An 8,182-nucleotide genomic window follows, 5' to 3' on the forward strand; every position below is an offset into this window, starting at 1 on the left:
CATGTTTGGCAGACAAGTGTGTTAAGAACAACAAAGTCGATATTTGGGAGTGGCAATTAATCCAATTCAGTTTATTAATATGATGGCATTTCACAACAAATGTTATCTGAAGGCACTTCAGAATGAAATCAGTTTGTACAAATAAAGTATATTATTATAGTTGTAAAAGATTCTCTTTTTTCATAAAGCCCAGCTGATTGCATCAAGCTAGTAAGGCAGCATCATTGCCTTTACAGCAATCCGTCAAGCTGGGCATTCATGTAGCAACAGCAGAAAGGAGGATTTCCTTTTAACAGAAAGAGTTACAATGGATCAGGAATCTCAGTTACATGGAAACATTTTTGAGCAAAGCTGAAGAGGTGTTTGCAAGCAAGACAGGCTTAAAAACCTGATTCCGCTACATCAGTTCTATCAGTATGAATGGGACACAGTTCCATTAAGATCAAGAACACTTTACGTTGTTCATATTGAAGTGATTGCGACTGACCAGAATTGTTGACCATTTGACAACTGCACCTCCCATTTGACAACAGGAGGTGCTTCTTCAACTGCAGCACCTCCTGTTTGTTTTCACTGGATCTTACAATCTTGTGTTATTAAAGATGTCAAACATTCTATTCAGAAATGATTTTAATTCAGTTCTAGAGCTTATCCATTATGCATTTACAAAACATGTTGTCTTTAGGGAGTAAAACATTCTGTTTTTCATTTCATTATTGACTCTGTTGTTGACATAGGCAAGACATCCGATCGCCAGACCCTGAGTTTCAGACCCCAAAATGGGAACACACACACACACACACACACACACACACACACGCACAAAAAAAAAATGGCTGAGAGAAATTAAGTTATTGACAAAAAAAAAAAAAAAGTTAATAAAATCTTAAAAAGTCAAGAGTGTATTTACACAGAGGCTTCTTCCCAACCTCTATAACACAGATTGCAACAGAATACCCTTCCGGACAGTTTCAATTACAGCAGCATTTAACTTCACTTTGGGATTCATAAAGTATTTTTGGACCGAATCACACTAACTTCTCTCAGGATACTTAAACCATTTTGGCCCAGTTATTCAGTTAAACGATTTAGACGATCAATTTAGACGATTCCACCAATTGCATCATACTCAAAGATTTATGAAATTTCTCATGAATCTCAACATAACTTCTACTACTAAGGCTTTCCATGTACAGCATACAAATGGAGCTGAATCAGACATTAAAACTGCACATTCAGACATGAGAAACTACTGTGAAAGGAATGGCAGAGTTCAAAACGATGCAAAAAAAAAGAAAAGAAAGTAATGCGTTTCTGTAAAATGGTCCAAATAAAATTTGTCATCCAATATTGATAGCACTACAACACAGATCTAGGACACTAAAATAATAGCATGAATATTTAATTTAAGGTGAAATATTATTACACAAGAGGAATTTTTAATCAGTACTAATTAGAAATTACACTAATCATCTGCATACTTTTGTAGATTACTACTTTCTGTAAGTACAATCTGCAATACGTTGATTGCATCTAAGAAACTGATAATAGTTTAAAAATGAATCTTATTTTTTCTTACCACTTCCAACACCATGTGTGCCTCTTTGCCCAAGCTCTCAGACGATCACATAAAGAACCATTGTGTGCTTTGTTCTCATGATCATCAGCCACTCCTCTGCACTGTCATCTGGTAAATGCAGGACTTCAAAAGTGGGAAGTGCAATAGTTTTGTCCCTACTGTCTTTTATTGACTCTGTTTGCATTGATCCAAACATGTCTGTCTGAGTGCATCCATTTCTTTAAGCAAGTCAAAGTTCATGCAGTTTTTTTTTTTGTTTTTTGTTTTTTGTTTTTGTTTTTTTGCAGTCTCTGCTAAAAAGCTCTAAACTTGCCCATTTATGGAGCCAGAGAAATTAATCAAGTGCTCCAATCCTAATTGTATGTTGCCCCAATCCACAGTAAGGAAGATAAGGAAGGAGAATTGAATAAACTTTAAAGTTCAGGGAAATGCAACGTCTTTTTTTTTTTTTTTTTCAAGAGTATATGCAAAAAAAAGTTTCCTAATCTTAGGACACTGTGTATTTTTTTCCTTTGTACCTTAGAGCAATCTTATGACTGTGTTCATAACAAGTCTCCCAATGTTGTCTTGAGGAATCAGAAAGGCTTTAGGACAATATAACAGCAAAATAAAATGAAATGAGATAAATATGCCTCCTCTGTTAACAGAGACCATAGCTATTTGCTTCTCAGTTAAGCTTTTAGCTGTATATTTAAAACAGTGTAAAATACATTCTGGTGTTTTTTTTTTGATATATATGTGCTCTATGACTCACCACCCTATGGGGGATCAACTTCAATTGAAAATTAATATTTTTGTCATGCCGTAAAGAAACTTTCTGTTCTTATTTGCCCGCTCCCATATTAAAAAAAAAAAAAGTCATAATTTCTAGCTGGCCAGGGCTGCAAAGTTCACATCGAAATTTAAGCTTTCTAGCTGCAGATAAGAAAACCTGAGGGCATATCAATAACTTTTGTTTATAATCTTGAAAATGTAGACACGTCAAATCAATCAATCAAATGTGCAGCAAGGCTGCTGAAATGCCTTGCTGCACATTTCAGCAGCAAGGCATTTCAAAGTGCTTTAGAGCATGTGACATTGAATAAAAGAAAGAGAAAGATATTTTGAAAAAAAAAGATTGGAAGTTGGAAAAAAAGATTCAGATTTTTAGTAAAACACCATTTGACAAGGACTCTAAATCTGAACTGCATTATTCTAAGCTAAAACAGGAACATTTGATGAAAGTTTGTTTCTTTCCTCAATGTTTGAGGAGTTTTTATTTTTTTTGTCTTGTCATTTTAGCTCATTTGAATGGGAATAAAAGGAAATTGTACTTATTTGTTACAATTTACAAAAAATATAAAGGTATTGTGTTTTTTTTTAATCTGTTCATTAATATGACTTGAATTTCCCAGCTTTGTTAAAGTTGAGATTTATGCGGAACATTTAATGTCGTTTGCTGCTGTGAGTGGTGGGTGGGGGGCTGTTAGCATTCGCGCATGCAAATTTATCAGTAACTAAAACCTACGGCTCATTATCTCAGTGATCCAGATCCAGGGTGCCTTTATTTCGACATGCTTTCGTTTGTTTAAGCTCTGGTTTAAACAGCGTCCATCTGTGTTCTGTCGTTAAAGACAATAAACCTAATCTGTCACATTTATTACGCTTTTGACAAGATGTGCATTATTTATAGGGCTGTTTATTGACTTTCCAAAAAAAAAAAAAATGTTGCCTGTTAATGAATGCGTTATTGGTTTTCCCCTTGAAGCTTTTATTTTAGCCCTTTACTCCACTTTTGTTAATATTATCAAACTCATCAACAGCTTACCACAAAATGCGTGTTTGAGAGAGAGAGACAGAGAGAGAGAGAGAGAAAGAAAAGCAGAGAGAGAGAGAGAGAGAGATGAAGAGAGAGAGAGAGAGATGAAGAGAGAGAGAGAGGGTGCTCCTCCATTCATCATTGATCCACTGCAGGACTCTGTTTCAGGGGGTGTGAATTATGGGCCCCTGTTGTCACCGTGCCTGCTCTGCGCTGGACATTTCACCTCGCCACTGTAAATTTACAAAGGGGATTACATTCTGCTGACCAGTGATTTCAAAGCCGTACCCGGTGCTGGTCCCTCCCTGACAAGAGGACTTCATTGCGGGGTTTGGTGGTTTTATTTTATATATATATAAATATATATATGTATATATTATAGGGTCTGGAACAAGGCTGCCGGGAAAGAAAACGGATCTGGACTACAGACACCGTCAGTAAGTCGCTGTTTACGCATTGAAGAAGAAGAAAGAAAGAAAAAGAGAGAGAGAGAGTGAGTGAGTGCGGGAAGAAAAAAAATACAAACAAAACGATTTGTAGTTGCCTGGGCGTTTTGGACGCGCTCCGTATAAACGGTGATGCCTCGGCGACGCGCCGGAGTCGTAGAGGGAAGAGGCAGGTGAGGTGCGGCTGAGGAGCGTTATTCCAGAGAGCCTTGGATACCAGGAGAGCTGCTGCAGCCGTCACCCTTTTCTCCACTGAGGGAAACAAGAACGACAGAGAGGGCGGGTTGGCACCTGCTCCAGCCTCCCCATACCTGGCCATCTGGTGCGGTGAGTGTGCCAAATGGTGGGATTGAGAGACGCTTAGACGAGGAGGACGGGGTGGTAGGTAGGTGGGGAGGTGGGGGGGGTGATCAGGTGTAAGTGCGCAGTTTTTATTAGTGCCAAAGCGATGGTGCATTTTAATAGTCTCCAAGTAAACAAATAGCTCCGTCTCTGGCACCGTCTGGACCCTGGTGGGTTCGAGTTGGTCTTTGTGTCTGCTGCAAGTTTGCTGTGATATTAACATATTTTGTGCACGCCTTTTGTTGCACGTCGTTGGCTCTTTCACGTGTTGCACACTGACTGTAACTGTGGGCTTTTGTCATATTTTTGTCATGCAAAATAGGATTATAGAGATGAGCACCAAGCCTGATCACAAATCCTATTTGGATCATAATTCCCTTTTGGATCATGGGTCTTGATCTAAGCGAGCCTCCTCACCTTCATGTGTTGTGTTTTATTGTCCCCGCTGGGTAAATTGATGACGTCTTATAAAGTGCATGGTCAAGGTTTTATGTTAACAACAGAAAAAGGTCAGATGTGATGATTTGGAAGCCATAAAGGCAATTGATTATGTCATTAGTCACACACACAGCACAGCAGAGGGGTAGGGCAGGCGGCAGAAATCCACGGGATAAATCATAGAGAAAAAAAGGTTGAAATAAATATGAATAAATGAGTCATGATACATTTTCAGTTATTGAAAAACGCCCCCCCCCCCCACCTAAGGTCTGCAACTATATATTCAGAACAATGGGGAGAGCAGTGGTTGTTTTTAAAGATAGAGTCGATGTGGCTCATCTCCCAGGGAACCAAGACCTCGGGGGCGCCATGAGTTTATATGAATTTATTTAGCACCAAGTCACAGCAAATGTAATCTCAAGGCACTTTACATGACAAACACTCTATGTGGAAATAAATAATCAATACAACTGCATGCATTCAAATTACATCCCACCATGCTGCGGAAACAGGTTCATACTGCCAGTTGCCAATATGTTGCCTTCATAAAAGAAGCCCATTTAAATGCATCAAGTCCTTTATGCTTCTGTCTTTGCAGTAATCACTCATACTCAGCAATCACACGGTGACATCTCAAAGGACCGACTCCCTTGTAACTGGAAGAAGCCCCCAGCAAAACCTGGCTCAGTGCTAGGGGCCATCTGCCACTACCAACTGGGATTTTTGACAGGACAAAGCAGACATGCAGCAGCTTTGGTCTAGGAGTACCTTCTACATTTAGCAGAAGTTAGCAGAAGAAGTTGCTCTAGCTTGTTCTTCTATGAGAGAAACGCAGCTAGACAGAAAAGCTCTGAGGCTGCAGCATTCGAGGGAGGTAAAAGCTGAACGCTGCTCCTCCCTTAATCTGCTATTTGCACCTCTTAACGAGTTTTCCGTTCTGTATTTGCATGTACGGTCGATGGGGATTTAGTGTTGCGCACGCGGAAGCCGGCTTGGCTGAAGGTGGTATCTGACTCTCTGGACCTGCTGCTGATCATCTAATCGAGACTGGTCAAACCTGAACCGGACTGTTTCAGAGTGACCTGAGATTCTTTGAGACATTGTTTGAGAAAGCATTAAAAAAGAAAAGCACCATAACATCATGGTGCCACCACTCTACTTCACAGTAGACATGATGTTTTCAAGCTTCCAAGCTTCTCTTGTTCTCCAAGTTCACCAGTGGCCATTATGGGAAAATACTTGAATTTTAGTTTCAACACACCACAGCGCGTGTTTCTCAGGGCTTTTGCCCCTGAATGCATTTACAAACTGTGAGCTGGACTTCTGTGCTGCGTTTTCAGTAATGACATCTTTCTCTTTGAGTGGCTTTCAGCACATGTCAGAATCAGACCCGTTTCACATATCATTCTATTCAAGAATGGTTTTCTTTTTTCTTTTTCTTTTTTTCTTTTTTGCAGAATAACCTTTGTTGCAGGAAGAAATGTGTTTTCACTTGGTTACATCTGGATGCTGTGGGGGGTCTTGCCTAGGCCCCCCCATTCATGTAAAGAGCTGCCTCTGCAGTCGAGAGTAATTTGAATTATGCTCATTGTCCAAAATGTCTTACAGCTACAATAACTAAATTGCCTGTAGTCACCCACACGCTCCCTACTTCTCTGGTCTGGGTGAAACGCTCACATTCAGCTCTTACTGAAGTGATTTAGTTGTTACTCTGTATGGATTTTTTTTTTCTTCCTACAACTTTGTCTTTTATACTAAAAGCCATTGAGTTCAACAGCGGGACCGTAACAGCTCCCAGCTGCTGCGTGTTCATGTTTGCGGTTCTGTTTATTTTCCAAAAAAAAAAAAAAAAAAAAAAAAAAAAGAGAGAAACGTCTGGCATCGCGAAATAAAAAGGAGCGAGAGGGAGGGAGGAGGCGGGGAGACAGAAACACAGACAGACAGATCGAGCGTACAAAGGATAAAGTGTGGCAGAGAGCGACCAGGGCGCGCAGGCCACACAGGGATCGGCAGAGAATGTAAAAAAAAAAAAAAAAAAAATACAGAAAAAGAAATGATGGCGCAGAAAGCCCCCGAGCGAACCAGCACCGAGGGAGAGGGGCTGCAGGCAGCCGTCTGAGCGGCTGTGAATGGTTTCCCTGTTGCCCACACAGACAGCCACACAGACAGCCGTGCGAGCAGGTGCTAAGCCCACCACACAGCGCCCACAGGGAACAACAGGTGCAGCCCCTGTTTCCTTCGGCCCGTCGTTTTGAAAGTGCAGCTAACACCCAAACATACAGCTAGAAACGCCCACATACCAGGCTGAAGGAAAACAAAGAGAAAATTCAGCCTATGTGTCCAAGGCCTGGATCTGAAATCTGAATTAGGAAAATAATGTCACAAATTTGGAGCTATAGAGCCGCGGCGCTTGCAGGGTGAAGCAATCTCAGGTTGAGACAAATACCCACAGGGACATTATTGAATTGTATCGATCCTTTGGGTTCGCCATTCAATCTTCGAACAGGGCCATCTCAGGTCTTGGTTAGAAAAAAAGGAAAAAAAAAAAAAATCTCATCAGACTGTGAGGTAATTCAGCCCGGAGAGTAAATAAACAGTAGATTAGTATGTCGAAACCGAAGTCTTGGGAATGCTTCTATAAAAGTACAGGACAGCAGTCTGAGAGCTTCAGCGTCTGAAATAGAGTGAAACAAGCAAAAGGCGCTGGAAGGTTACCTAACACCCTCACAGCTCTCTCTGTCAGGAGAAACAAATTGCCTTACTTTACCAGAGAGGTATACAGAAAGGAAAAAGTCTGACACAGGAATTGTGGCACCACGTGAATTCGGGCTCTGCTAAAGCAGTGCTTCTCTAATTGAGGCAAACTCTTTTTTTTTTTTTTTTTTTATTTCTGACCCGGAAGATATTTTACGATGATAAACTTTTTATGCGTGTCAGAAAAACTGTTTGTTTTTTTCACCCATACTTTGTTGTTAAAGGAGCTCTGACTTGTTGTTATGAAGAAAAGAAAATGTGGTGAGATATAAATCATGACCAAAACAACAAGATTTCAGATACATAGAGTCGACTTTAGCTGCCTCCACAGTTGAACCCAGGCTTAGAGAGACTGGAGCCCAGACAGCAGGACAGAACCCAGAGAAGAACTTATGTTCCTCCAAAACCAAAAAAATCACTTTAGATATCTGGGGTATCTGATGGGGACGCCTCAAAACCTCCAGATCCTGATGGTGATGTATGTTTCTTTTCTGACCTGGGAACATTTTGGGATCAATGAAAAATGAAATGAAGAGCGTTGCGAAGGAAAGAGACATCTGAGTTTCCCTTCTGGGTCTGTTACCCTGACGACACACTACTGCTTGCACACATATGTGGCATAGGTTATGATGTGTTCTGTCATATTGCCTCAAACTAAACCAGCATCAGTGTCCCCCATAAGCACGAGCAGCTCTGCCCCTCCCCCCTCATCAATCGCTGCACACTGCAGGTCAGCTTTCAGTGAAAAGGTTACTGCTCTTTTCCCTTACTTACAAGAAAGACAAGTCTGTCTGTTTCCAGTGGCAACCCCCCCCCCCCCCCCCC

General features: G+C 40.8%; 1 protein-coding gene across 1 annotated transcript in view; it reads left to right on the forward strand.

Annotated features, from left to right (window-relative positions):
• The first annotated feature begins 3,483 nt into the window (after nucleotides 1–3,483).
• The window catches only part of LOC106951425 (semaphorin-6B-like), a 40,234-nt gene continuing 35,535 nt past the window's right edge, over nucleotides 3,484–8,182 (forward strand). Inside the window, exon 1 of the mRNA XM_015038964.1 lies at nucleotides 3,484–4,150. The gene's annotated coding sequence lies outside the window, so the exon portion shown is untranslated. The remainder of the gene's footprint in view (nucleotides 4,151–8,182) is intronic.

The sequence above is a fragment of the Poecilia latipinna genome, unplaced genomic scaffold (genome assembly GCF_001443285.1).
Source record: "Poecilia latipinna isolate Pla-1442-1.1 unplaced genomic scaffold, P_latipinna-1.0 Scaffold459, whole genome shotgun sequence".
Taxonomy (NCBI): domain Eukaryota; kingdom Metazoa; phylum Chordata; class Actinopteri; order Cyprinodontiformes; family Poeciliidae; genus Poecilia; species Poecilia latipinna.